A 13341-nucleotide genomic window follows, 5' to 3' on the forward strand; every position below is an offset into this window, starting at 1 on the left:
GTCATAGGCCTGCACAACAAGCCACAGAAGAGCCATGCTCTCTACGAGAAATGGAAAGGGATACTTTATTTTTCTTCGGTACATTTAAAAAATTCGAATGATCCGAACCAGGGCCTAAAAATGACATTCTACCAGTCACTCAAATCTACCAGTCACTCAAATTTATTTACCAACCAAAATATTTTTCATATTTACATAACATTTGTTATCAAACCAATAAATAGTGACACGGGACTAGTTTAAAATGGCCCGTATATAAAATGCGCGTGAATCCCGATTAAAAATAAAAAAAAGGCACATCCAGTAAAAATGGGTCATATTTTTTTTAACCATTTAGGCTAGAGACAAAACATTTTTCTTTGCTGTAAGCATGCCTGTCACGAAGTCCTGCTTTATGTTCCCTCGCTGACACTGCAGCTGAGGCTGCATGACAGTGAACTTTCAAAGTCTACTCAGATTAGTCTGTACTCTTGGTTATAACAAGTGATAAAATTATACAATGTATCAACATTTCTCGCTTTGGGCACTGCTCCAATGTAACAAATGTACAAATCTAACAGAAGACTGACTCATCAGGGTCTGCATCCCCGCTCGCCATCACAGCTAAATTATATATTTCTAAAACTGACGGAGGAATAGACGCGCGTGAAGAGAGGACAGAGAAAAGCATGTAAGGGCATGTAGGGTATGCAGCTGGCTGATTACAGCTGCCACACATGATATGCGCATGAAAGTGAAGTGGATATTGGACCTGTGCACAAGAGACTAGTGGCTGTTGCTTATTAAATTCAACTGAAATGGACTTTATAAACATTTTATAACAGGCGCCAGCAGATTCTTTAGATTGGTAGGACTGAAAAAGTCAGTAGTATATAAGACACGGTACTACGGTATTCTAAAATGTTGGTATCATAAGTATCATGGCGTTTTGGTACCGTGACATTACAGTGGTACCGGTATACCGTGCAACACTAAAATCTGGTATCGTGAAAACAGTAGCATACTGTCACCAAGCCTGCAACTATCCATCAGACCATATAGAGAAAACAGCCCTGCCTCCCTCAGTAGCCCCCACCAGCTAGAGCAGATGTGACAGAGCGATAGCACAGCAAGAGAGATAGGGAGCGAGGGAGGTTGATAGAGGGGAAGCGTGTGGGGGCAGTAGAGACATAAGCGACGCTGAGAGCACCGTGGATGGAGAGAATGTAGCTCCGGTGCTCTACACACACACAGGCACCAAGAGCCAGTGTGCCCGAGTGAATTTGACAATGAGTCATATTTCAAACCAAGGGAGGGATCGCTCTGCGCGTGTGGGTGCGTTCGCAGCAAGAGGCATTGAAAAACATGGCAGAGAAGGAACGACACCGTCCAAAGCGGGATCCATAGAAGCAGTCGCACCATGATTGGGCCACCCCACACAGTGAGAGAAAAGCAGCGATAAAACGGTAACCGTGAGATGGAGCTGAAAGCTGAACCAAGGTCTGTGGTGGACAGGAAGAAATAGATAAACCATTGAAGCTGGCAGCAGCACTGGGCAGTCATGGGTAGGTTGTTGTGCCCTAGTAGATGAGAGATGAGGGGAGCAAGCCCTCCATCCTGCCCTGAAACGACTTGCACTGGGGAACAGGTATGTCTTCTGGTCCGGCGTGCTCAATTACAGCTCAAAAACACGCACATGCTCTTACAAGAGCGTATTGGTAATAAAAGCTGCCATGTACAAAATGATGCACAGGTGCTGGCTGTTAGGAAGGAATATATAGCTTTGTGAGCTCGTTTTTGTTTAGAACCTGAGAACACATTGGGGTGTGTGTGTGTTTAATGTTTCTTTTCATTCCAGAGGATGCCAACATGGGGGATTTGGCTTTTCAGCACCTTTTGTGCGCTCTCACAAACAATCCTTTGTCTGGGGGGGTATTTTAAGAGAGCAGCATGTAATCCAGTCGAATGTGAGCCCCCACACCACTCCAGGGGACTAGTTGCCCAAAAATGTGAAAACAGTGCAGTGCTTTCACAGCAATCTAAATTAAACATACTTTTTCAGTTAGCTGTGCCAAATGTGCCCACTTCTTGCTTACACCTTATCCAAGTATCAATTCCTCCAATTGTTTAAAGGAGCAATTGAGGACATAAAAGATCTTCATAGTTAACTTATTTAGTCCACCCATATATTAGATAGTAACCTTAATCATGCACAGGGGCGGTTTCTTACAAGGAAAGGCACAAATAGCCCTCAATTTAAGAGAGAAGATTTGCTAAGAAGTTACTCTAACAGGATGTTGGTTTCCTCTTCATAACACATCTAAAAGTGAGGGTTTAAAAAACTGATACACATGTAAATACAAGTGTAATAATAGATCCAGTGGCATGTAATTAACAGAGTAATTCGGTTGATTTTCTCTCAAAAGTAACTGGCTCCAGTTAGACTTGCATGACTCACATGCAAAGCGACATTATTAGTAGTCCATTTTTAATGTAAATTGTAACACATACAGTACCAGTCAAAAGTTGACAGCTACTTATTCAAGGGTTTTTCTTTATTTGTATTATTTTCTACATTGTAGAATAATAGTGAAGGCATCATAACTATGAAATAACACATGGAATCATGTAGTAACCAAAATATATATTTATATTTGAGATTCTTCAAATAGCCACCCTTTGCCTTGATGACAGCTTTGCACAGTCTTGGCATTCTCTCAACAAGCTTTTTGGAATGCTTTTCCAACAGTGTTGGTGTTGCCAGATATGCGGAGCACTTGTTGGCTGCTTTTCCTTCACTCTGCGGTCCAACTCATCCCACACCATCTCAACTGGGTTGAGGTCAGGTGATTGTGGAGACCAGGTCATTTGATGCTGTACTCCATCACTCTCCTTCTTGGTCAAATAGCTCTTACACAGCCTGGAGGTGTGTTGGGTCATTGTCTTGTTGAAAAACAAATGATAGTGGGACTAAGCATAAACCAGATGGGATAGCATATCGCTGCGTGTGTGCAAATGTCATCAAGGCAAAGGGTAGCTACTTTGAAGAACCTAAACTATATTTTTATTCGTGTAACACTTTTTTGGTTACTACATGATTCCATGTGTTATTTCATAGTTTTGATCTATTTTAATATTATTCTACAATGTAGAAAATAAAGAAAAACCTTGGAATGAGTAGTTGGGTCCTACGCAGCGAAATTTGAAAGTGTTCTTTTATTTTTCATTGGATAAAAGTAGAGACTCAGAGCTAGACAAATGGTATACAGTGCCTTCGGAAAGTATTCAGACCCCTTGACTTTTTCCACGTCAGCTTACAGCTTTATTCTAAAACTTTCAAAGTGTTTCCCCCCCCGCGTCAATCTACACCCAATACCCCATAATGACAAAGCAAAAACTGGTTTGTATCCAGACACTTTAGTCAGTAGTTTGTTGAAGAACCTTTGGCAGCGAATACAGCCTCGAGTCTTCTTGGGTATGACGCTACAAGCTTTGCACATTTGTATTTGGGGAGTTTCTCCCATTCTTCTCTGGAGATCCTCTCATGCTCTGTCAGGTTGGATGTAGAGCGTTGCTGCACAGCTATTTTCAGGTCTCTCCAGATGTTCGATCAGGTTCAAGTCTGGGCTCTGGCTGGGCCACTCAAGGACATTCTTAGACTTGTGCTTAGGGTCGTTGTCCTGTTGGAAGGTCTGAGGTTATCAAGGATCTCTCTGTACTTTGCGCCGTTCATCTTTGCCTTGATCCTGACAAGTCTCCCAGTCCCTGCCACTGAAAAACATTCCCACAGCATGATGCTGCCACCACCATGCTTCATCGTAGGGATGGTGCCGGCTTTCCTCCAGACGTGACGCTTGGCATTTAGGCCAAGGATTTTAATCTTTGTGTCATCAGACCAGAGAATCTTGTTTATGGTCTGAGAGTCTTTAGGTACCTTTTGGCAAACTCCAAGCGGCTGTCACAGGTCTTTTACAGAGGAGTGGCTTCCGTCTGGCCACTCTACTATAAAGGCCTAATTGGTGGAGCGCTGCAGAGATAGTTGTCCTTCTGGAAGGTTCTGCCATCTCCACAGAGGAACTCTAGAGCTCTGTCAAAGTGACCATCGGGTTCTTGGTCACCTCCCTGACCAAGGCCCTTCTCCCTCGATTGCTCAGTTTGGCCCGGACGGCCAGCTCTAGGAAGAGTCTTGGTGGTTCCAAACGTCTTCCATATAAGAATGGAGGCCGCTGTGTTCTTGGGGACCTTCAAAGCTGCATAATTTCTTTGGGAAACAATCCCGTCTCAGAGCTCTATGGACAATTCCTTCGACCTCATGGCTTGGTTTTTGCTCTGAAATGCACCGTCAACTGTGGGACCTTATATAGACAGGTGTGTGCGCACCTTTCCAAATCATGTCCAATCAATCATGAATTTACCACAGGAGGACTCTAATCAAGTTGCAAACAGGATGCACCTGAGCTCATTTACGAGTCTCAAAGCAACAGGTCTGAATACCTAAGTAAATATCTGTTTCTAAAAACCCGTTTCCGCTTCGTCATTATGGGGTATTTTGTGTAGATTGATGAGGAAAGTGTTTTATTTAACCCATTTTAGAATAAGCCTTTAACATAAAATGTTTAAAAAATACAAGTGGTCCGAATACTTTCCAAAGGCACTGTACTATACACCGCAGTTGAGGAACAATGGAAAGTAATTCTGATTTTAAAGTTCATACATTTGTAACCCCACTTTGAGAAAATAGTACACCTACTGGAGAGCACTTTTGTCTACACCCATTCAGCATTGTTCACACCCTCTAAAGCCTTAGTCCCACCCATGTCTTTAAGTATTCACGTGAGGCCATGTGCTAAACAGAGTAAGGTTGTGTAGTAAACAACCAAAGATAAGACTAAAAGTGGTCGCAAAAATACACCTTATCTAGTCCTTGGCCTATATTCTAATCCGAATTTGATGCAGGTCATGTTTTTCTTCACATTACCGTGTCTGGTAAAACACACACTATAGGCAAATCTGATCATAATTCTATCCTCCTGATTCCTGCTTTAATTCAAGCAGGAAGCACCAGGGACTCAGTCAATAAAAGAAAGTGGTCAGATGAAGCAGATGCTAAGCTACAGGACTGTTTTGCTAGCACAGACTGGAATGTGTTCCACAATTCTTCCGATGGCATTGAGGAGTACACCACATCGGTCACTGGCTTCATTAATAAATGCCCTCGATGACGCCGTCCCCACAGTGACTGTACGTATATACCCCAACCAAAAGCCATGGATTACTGTCAACATCCGCTATGAGCTAAAGGGTAGAGCTGCCGCTTTCAAGGAGCGGGACTACACCGGAAGCTTATAAAAAATCCCGCTAAACCCTCCGACGAACAGACAAAGCGTAAATACAGGACTGAGATCAAATCGTACTACACCGGCTCCAACGCTCGTCGGATGTGGCAGGGCTTGCAAACTATTAGACGACAAGGGAAGCACAGCCGAGAGCTGCCCTGTGACACGAGCCTACCAGATAAGCTAAATTACTTCTATGGTTGCTTCTAGGCAAGTAACATTGAAACATGCATGAGAGGATCAGCTGCTCCGGACGACTGTGATCACGCTCTCCACGACTGTGTGATCACGCTCTCCACAGCCGATGTGAGTAAGATCTTTAAGCAGGCCAACATTCACAAGGTCGCAGGGCCAGACGGATTCCAGGATGTGTACTCCAAGCATGCGCTGACCAACTGGCAAGTGTCTTCATTGACATTTTCAACCTCTCCCTGTCTGAGTCTGTAATACCAACATGTTTCAAGCAGACCACCATATTGTTCTTGGGCACAGGGACTAAGGCAACCTCCCTAAATGACTACCGACCTGTAGCACTCACGTCTGTAGCCATGAAGTGCTTTGAAAGGCCGTTCATGGCTCACGACACCATTATCGTAGAAACCCTAGACACACTCGAATTTGCATACCGCCCCAACAAAACCACAGATAATGCAATCTTTATTGCACTCCACACTGCCCTTTCCCACCTGAAAAAAAGACCTGTGAGAATGCTATTCATTAACTACAGCTCAGCGTTCAACACCATATTGCCCTCGAAGCTCATCACTAAGCTAAGGACCCTGGGACTGAACACCTCCCTCTGCAACTGGATCCTGGACTTCCTGACGGGCCGCCCCCAGGTGATAAGGGTAGGTAACATCTGCCACACTGATCCTCAACACAGGGGCCTCTCAGGGGTGCGTGCGCAGTCCCCTCCTGTACTCCCTGTTCACTCATGACTGTACAGCCAGGTACGACAGCCTATAAGGAGTGGGTCAGAAACCTGACCATGTGGTGCAAGGACAACAACCTCTCCCTCAACGTGATCAATACAAAAGGAGATGATTGTGGACTACAGGAAAAAGAAAACCGAGCATGCCCCCATTCTCATCAACGAGGAGCAGGTTGAGAGCTTCAAGTTCCCTGGCGTCCACATCACCAACGAACTAACATTGTAGGAGACTGAAAGGAGAGGAGTAGGAGACTTTACAGGAGACTGAAAAGATTTGCCATGGGTCGTCAGATTCTCAAAAGGTTCTACAGCTGCACCAAAGAGCATCCTGGCGGGTTACATCACTGCCTGCTATGGCAACTGCTCGGCCTCCGACCGCAAGGCACTACAGAGGGTAGTGCGAACAGCCCAGTACATCACTGGGGCCAAGCTTCCTGCCATCCAGGACCTCTGTACCAGGTGGTGTCAGAGGAAGTCCCTAAAAATTGTCAAAGACTCCAGCCACCCTAGTCATTGACTGTTCTCTCTGCTACCGTACTGCAAGCGGTACCGGAGCACCAAGTCTAGGTCCAAGAGGCTTCAAAACAGCTTCTAACCCCAAGCCATAAGACTACTGAACATCTAATCAAATGGCTACCCAGACTATTTGCATCCCCCCCCCCCCCCCCCCCTGCTAATCTGTTATTATCTATGCATAGTCACTTTAATACCTCTACCAACATATTACCTCGACTAACCAGTGCCCCCACACATTGACCCTGTACCAGTACCCCCGTATATAGCGTCGCTATTGTTATTTTACTGCTGCTCTTTAATTTGTAACTTTATTTATTTTGTATTTTTCTCAACTGCATCGTTGGTTAAGGGCTTGTAACTAAGCATTTCACTGTAAGGTGTACACTTGTTGTATTCGGTGCATGTGACACAAAATGTTATTTTATTTATTGATTCACATGCACAGGATACAGAAGGTACAGTGAAATGGTTACTTGCAATATTAGAAAAATGTATTATTAGATGATTCCTACCCAGACACGGTGTCTAAATTGATTGGTCATGTGAAATAAATGCTATAACCACCCCCCAGCCACATCTAGCTAAGTGGATGGGTCACTATTGTCTAGACATGTACACACGTTCATTAAAAAAAAAATAGATTTTTATTTCAACATTATTTAACCAGGTAGGCAAGTTGAGAACAAGTTCTCATTTACAATTGCGACCTGGCCAAGATAAAGCAAAGCAGTTCGACACATACAGCAACAGAGTTACACATGGAGTAAAAACATACAGTCAATAATACAGTAGAAAAAAATAAGTATATACAATGTGAACATGAGATGAGGTAAAGGCAAAAAAAGGCAATGGTGGCGCGGTAAATACAATATAGCAAGTAAAACACTGGAATGGTAGATTTGCAGTGGAAGAATGTGCAAAATAAAGATAGAAATAATGGGGTGCAAAGGAGCAAAATAAATACAAGGTTATGTTTGGCAGCATGAGTGAAGGATGCTTTGTTGCGGGAATAGGAAGCCAATTCTGGATTTAACTTTGGATTGGAGATGTTTGATGTGAGTCTGGAAGGAGAGTTTACAGTCTAACCAGACACCTGGGTATTTGTAGTTGTCCACATATTCTAAGTCAGAACCGTCCAGAGTAGTGATGTTGGACGGGCGGGCAGGTGCAGGCAGCGATCGGTTGAAGAGCATGCATTTAGTTTTACTTGTATTTAAGAGCAATTGGAGGCCACGGAAGGAGAGTTGTATGGCATTGAAGCTCGTCTGGAGGTTAGTTAACACAGTGTCCAAAGAAGGGCCAGAAGTATACAGAATAGTGTCGTCTGCGTAGAGGTGGATCAGAGACTCACCAGCAGCAAGAGCGACATCATTTATGTATACAGAGAAGAGAGTCGGCCCAAGAATTGAACCCTGTGGCACCCCCATAGAGACTGCCAGAGGCCCGGACACTAGGCCCTCTGATTTGACACACTGAACTCTATCAGAGAAGTCGTTGGTGAATCAGGTGAGGCAATCATTTGAGAAACCAAGGCTATCGAGTCTGCCGATGAGGATGTGGTGATTGACAGAGGCGAAAGCATTGTCCAGGTCAATGAATACGGCTGCACAGTATTGTTTCTTATCGATGGCGGTTAGGATATCGTTTAGGACCTTGAGCATGGCTGAGGTGAACCCATGACCAGCTCTGAAACCAGATTGCATAGCGGAGAAGGTATGGTGGGATTCGAAATGGTCGGTAATCTGTTTGTTGACTTGGCTTTCGAAGACCTTAGAAAGGCAGGGTAGGATAGATATAGGTCTGTAGCAGTTTGGGTCAAGAGTATCCCCCCCTTTGAAGAGGGGGATGACTGCAGCTGCTTTCCAATCTCTGGGAATCTCAGACCACACGAAAGAGAGATTGAACAGGCTAGTAATAGGGGTGGCAACAATTTTGGCAGATCATTTTAGAAAGGGTCCAGATTGTCTAGCCAGGCTGATTTGTAGGGGTCCAGATTTTGCAGCTCTTTCAGAACATCAGCTGACTGGATTTGGGAGAAGGAGAAAGTTTGGGCGAGTTGCAGTGGGGGGGGGGGGGGGGGGGGGGGGGTGCAGGGCCGTTGACCGGGGTCGGGGTAGCTAAGTGGAAAGCATGGCCAGCCGTAGAAGAATGCTTATTGAAATTCTCAATTATAGTGGATTTATCGGTGGTGACAGTGTTTCCTGTCCTCAGTGCAGTGGGCAGCTGGGAGGAGGTGTTCTTATTCTCCATGGACTTTACAGTGTCCCAGAACTTTTTTGAGTTTGTGTTGCATGAAGCAAATTTCTGCTTGAAAAAGCTAGCCTTGGCTTTAACTGCCTGTGTATATCGGTTTCTAGCTTCCCTGAAAAGTTGCATATCACGGGGGCTGTTCGATGCTAATGCAGAACGCCATAGGATGGTTTTGTGTTGGTTAAGGGCAGTCAGGTCTGGAGAGAACCAAGGCCTATATCTGTTCCTGGTTCTACATTTCTTGAATGGGGCATGCTTATTTAAGATGGTGAGGAAGGCATTTAAAAAAAATAACCAGGCATCCCCCACTGACGGGATGAGATCAATATCCTTCCAGGATACCCCGGCCAGGTTGATTAGAAAGGCCTGCTCGCTGAAGTGTTTCAGGGAGCGTTTGACAGTGATGAGTGGAGGTCGTTTGACCGCAGACCCATTACGGATGCAGGCAATGAGGCGTATTTAGAGGGCAAATTGGTTAGGATGATATCTATGAGGGTGCCCGTGTTTACGGCTTTGGGGTGGTACCTGGTAGGTTCATTGATAATTTGTGTGAGATTGAGGGCATCAAGCTTAGATTGTAGGATGGCTGGGGTGTTAAGCATGTTCCAATTTAGGTCGCCTAGCAGCACGAGCTCTGAAGATAGATGGGGGGCAATCAGTTCACATATGGTGTCCAGAGCACAGCTGGGGGCAGAGGGTGGTCTATAGCAGGCGGCAACGGTGAGAGACTTGTTTTTAGAGAGGTGGATTTTTAAAAGTAGAAGTTCAAATTGCTTGGGTACAGACCTGGATAGGACAGAACTCTGCAGGCTATCTTTGCAGTAGATTGCAACACCGCCCCCTTTGGCAGTTCTATCTATTTCAGAATTTTTGGTGGTCTTCCTGAGCCAGGATTCAGACACGGCTAGAACATCCGGGTTGGCAGTGTGTGCTAAAGCAGTGAATAAAACAAACTTAGGGAGGAGGCCTCTAATGTTAACATGCATGAAACCAAGGCTATTACGGTTACAGAAGTCATCAAAAGAGAGCGCATGGGGAATAGGAGTGACGCTAGGCACTGCATGGCCTGGATTCACCTCTACATCACCAGGAACAGAGGAGGAGTATAACACAATATAAATAAACAATAAACACAATAGATCTGGTAAAAGATAATAAGGGGGGAAAAAACTGTTTATTTATATATTTTTTGTACCATCATCTTTGAAATGCAAGAGAAAGGCCATAATGTATTATTCCAGCCCAGCTGTAATTTAGATTGGCCACTAGATGGCAGCAATGTGCAAAGTTTTAGACTGATCCAAAGAACCATTGTATTTGTTCAAAATGTATCAAGACCGCCCAAATGTGCCTACTTTGTTTATTAATAACGTTTCATGTTCAAAATTGTGCACTCTCCTCAAACAATAGCATGGTATTATTTCACTGTGATAGCTAGTGTAAATTGGACAGTGCAGTTCGATTAACAATCATTTAAGCTTTCTGCCCAAATCAGATACGTCTATGTCCTGGTAATTTTTTAAACTTACAACCTCATGCTAATTGCATTAGCCTATGTTAGCGCAACAGTCCCGTGGAAGGGACACCAATCCCGAAGACGGTTTAAGAGCTCCAGCACAGAGAAGAGAAAGGAGCCTTGAATAATGAAACCTCAACATGTTGGCTAAAGCAATTGAATTCAGGAATTAATTCAACTGTTTTTAATCTTGGCCGTACCAAAGACTTTAAAACCTTTTGTTAGAACAGACTTTATGGGATGGATTATAACGTGTTTGCAAAGATCTTTTCAAAATGCCTCGAGCTGTCCATCACTACTGTAAACCGAGAACTGTATAAAAAAAATATTTAAAAAACAGCTTCTACAGTGGTAGAAATAAATTATTTAATTCAAAGAAAGTAAAAAAAAACATTTTAAAAAAGCATATTTTTATTAGGCTACTTTGCAGTGTGACAAAAACCAATAGGACAATGAGATGTTTACTGTAGCCTACATAGTAAAGTGCCTAATTCCTTAGATAAAGGGAGAACAGACCATGTCCAGACTTTCGATAACCTCAAGTACTCGTCAACTCTGTCTTTAATGCTTTTTCGGGTCGCATCTCTCATGGACATTTAAAAAATAACATTAGACTTGGGGATTACGGTCACGGACAGTGATATTCACAAACACTATCGTCAGATGCCTGTGTTACGCCGAACTCACAGGAAAATGAACAGGTACAGTACTGTACCTAATAATTCTTAAATAAAATCTACTGCTGGTCTTTATGGTCTGTTGCACATTTTTACATTGTATTCCATTTCCAGCGAGACTATTCAAGCCATCAACTCCCTGATGGATGATCGTGCAGTCTCTCTCCTCTCGCTACAGCCAATTTCATTTGAATTAGAATAAATTAATATATTTGTAGGGGTTGATGTATTTTCCGTTAGGTCAAATCTGGTCTGTGATATGGAGTTAAAATGTAAAACTTCATAGAGTTCTTAAGCCTCATACATTGCAAGTTCACCCTTTTTTGCCATTAGGCTACACTTTACAATAGGACTCAACTCTGCCTGACAGCAGCATTTATTGGTAGTCTAAAATGTGGCACAAATTGCGGGATTTCAAACACCCAAGGGCGATCTATTAGACTATCCTTTTGTAAATTAATGGAGGTGTGAATGTTCCAGTCAGTCGCTCTCCTATTGCACTAGAGTCCTGCATCAGGCAACAACAAAATCAGCTGGCGGGTGTTCCCAGAGTTGAGAGAGAACTTCGGTAAATACAATGGCGCAATTACACTTGACATGTGGACTGACGATTTTTGAAAAATAGGATACTTGTGCCTGGCAGCCTATTACATAAATGATGAGTGGACGTTATCCAACACGGAGTGGGACAGTGCAGTTCAAAACTGCAGATAACATAAGGCCAGCTATTGTGAAAGAATACTTGTGGATCTTGTTGATTTCCTCTATCGCTTCAACGGGCCTACTGTCCACCTGGTAATTGTGTGGTTCCAAAAGGATAAAGCGTCACCTACTGATGGATGTGTGGTTTCAGAGATGACATCCCTTTCCTGCACAGCAAATTGAAGAAATCTAGTTGTGAATGGACTGTTCATTAGGTTATAATAATCCATGCCTTCTGGGAATGTTATAAAGTCCAAAACTTATGGGTGGAGTTAGAAATTTGGCTGTCAGAAGTATTAAAATGGATATTGTCTGCATATTTCAAGACATGGCAAAGAAGGGTGCAGTGAGATACCCTATGGGTTGGATGATATTTTTCTCGTCAATAAACTTGATGCAAAATAGCCTACTAAATAGGACAAGCCTAAACAAATATATTCAATTGCCTAAATAAACTAGTATATTTCATAAATATATGAAGTAGCCCAGGACTTGAAAATATAGGCCACATTTCCCCTCGCTGGACTCTGTTTCTTCTTCACATTAGCAAAGAAGGAATGTTTCAGAAAATCTATAGAGGGGCTATTCGTTTTTCACACTGTGGTAAATAAAGCCAGCTTGTTATTTAGGTTTTTAGAGGGAGAGAAACCAAAAGCATAATCAGCGTTTTAACTCCCGCTTTGTGATTGCGTGATTCCATCAGTGCGCCACACTATCTACCACAAACAGTCACGACATGAGCTAAAAACTTAGTTGAGGAACCACTGTACAATCATAAGCTTTGCACAGTATACTTCTCACAGTTAATTCAACATTAGTCGATGAATGATAGAGTTACAGTGCATTCGGAAAGTATTCAGACCCCTTGACTTATCCAATTTCTGTTACAGCCATATTGTAAAATGTATTAAATACAGGTTTCCCATCTGCACACAATACCCCATAATTAAAAAGCAAAAAGTTGTTGCAAATCTATAAAAAATGTAAAACAAATGCTTTATTTAAATAAGTATCCAGACCTTTTACTATGAGAGTCAAAATTGAGTTCAGGTATATCCTGTTTCCATTGATTATCCTTGAGATGTTTCTAAAACTTGGGAGTCCACCTGTGGCAAATTTAATTGATTGGACATGATTTGGAAAGGCACACACTTGTTGACAGTGCATGTCAGAGCAAAAACCAAGCCATGAGGTCAAAGGAATTGTCTGTAGTGCTCTTAGACAGAATTGTGTCGAAACACAGATCTGAGGAAGGGTCCCAAAAAATGTCTGCAGCATTAAAGGTCCCAAAGAACAAAGTGGCCTCCATCACCAAGACTCTTCCTACAGCTGAGTAAAAAGGCACGACAGCCTGCTTGCAGTTTGCCAAAAGGCACCTAAAGACTCAGACCATGAGAAACAAGATTGTCTGGTCTAATGAAACCAAGATTGAAC

The 13341-nt window shown here is 43.1% G+C and overlaps 2 protein-coding genes across 2 annotated transcripts in view; one reads left to right on the forward strand and one right to left on the reverse strand.

The window, feature by feature from the left end:
* Positions 1–13341, forward strand: part of LOC129814393 (beta-1,3-galactosyltransferase 2-like) — a 47005-nt gene that overhangs the window by 29234 nt on the left and 4430 nt on the right. The gene's annotated exons all lie outside the window — the stretch shown is intronic.
* The window catches only part of LOC129814392 (parafibromin-like), a 65787-nt gene that overhangs the window by 28518 nt on the left and 23928 nt on the right, over positions 1–13341 (reverse strand). The window lies entirely within an intron of this gene.

The sequence above is a fragment of the Salvelinus fontinalis genome, chromosome 17 (genome assembly GCF_029448725.1).
Source record: "Salvelinus fontinalis isolate EN_2023a chromosome 17, ASM2944872v1, whole genome shotgun sequence".
Classification (NCBI taxonomy): domain Eukaryota; kingdom Metazoa; phylum Chordata; class Actinopteri; order Salmoniformes; family Salmonidae; genus Salvelinus; species Salvelinus fontinalis.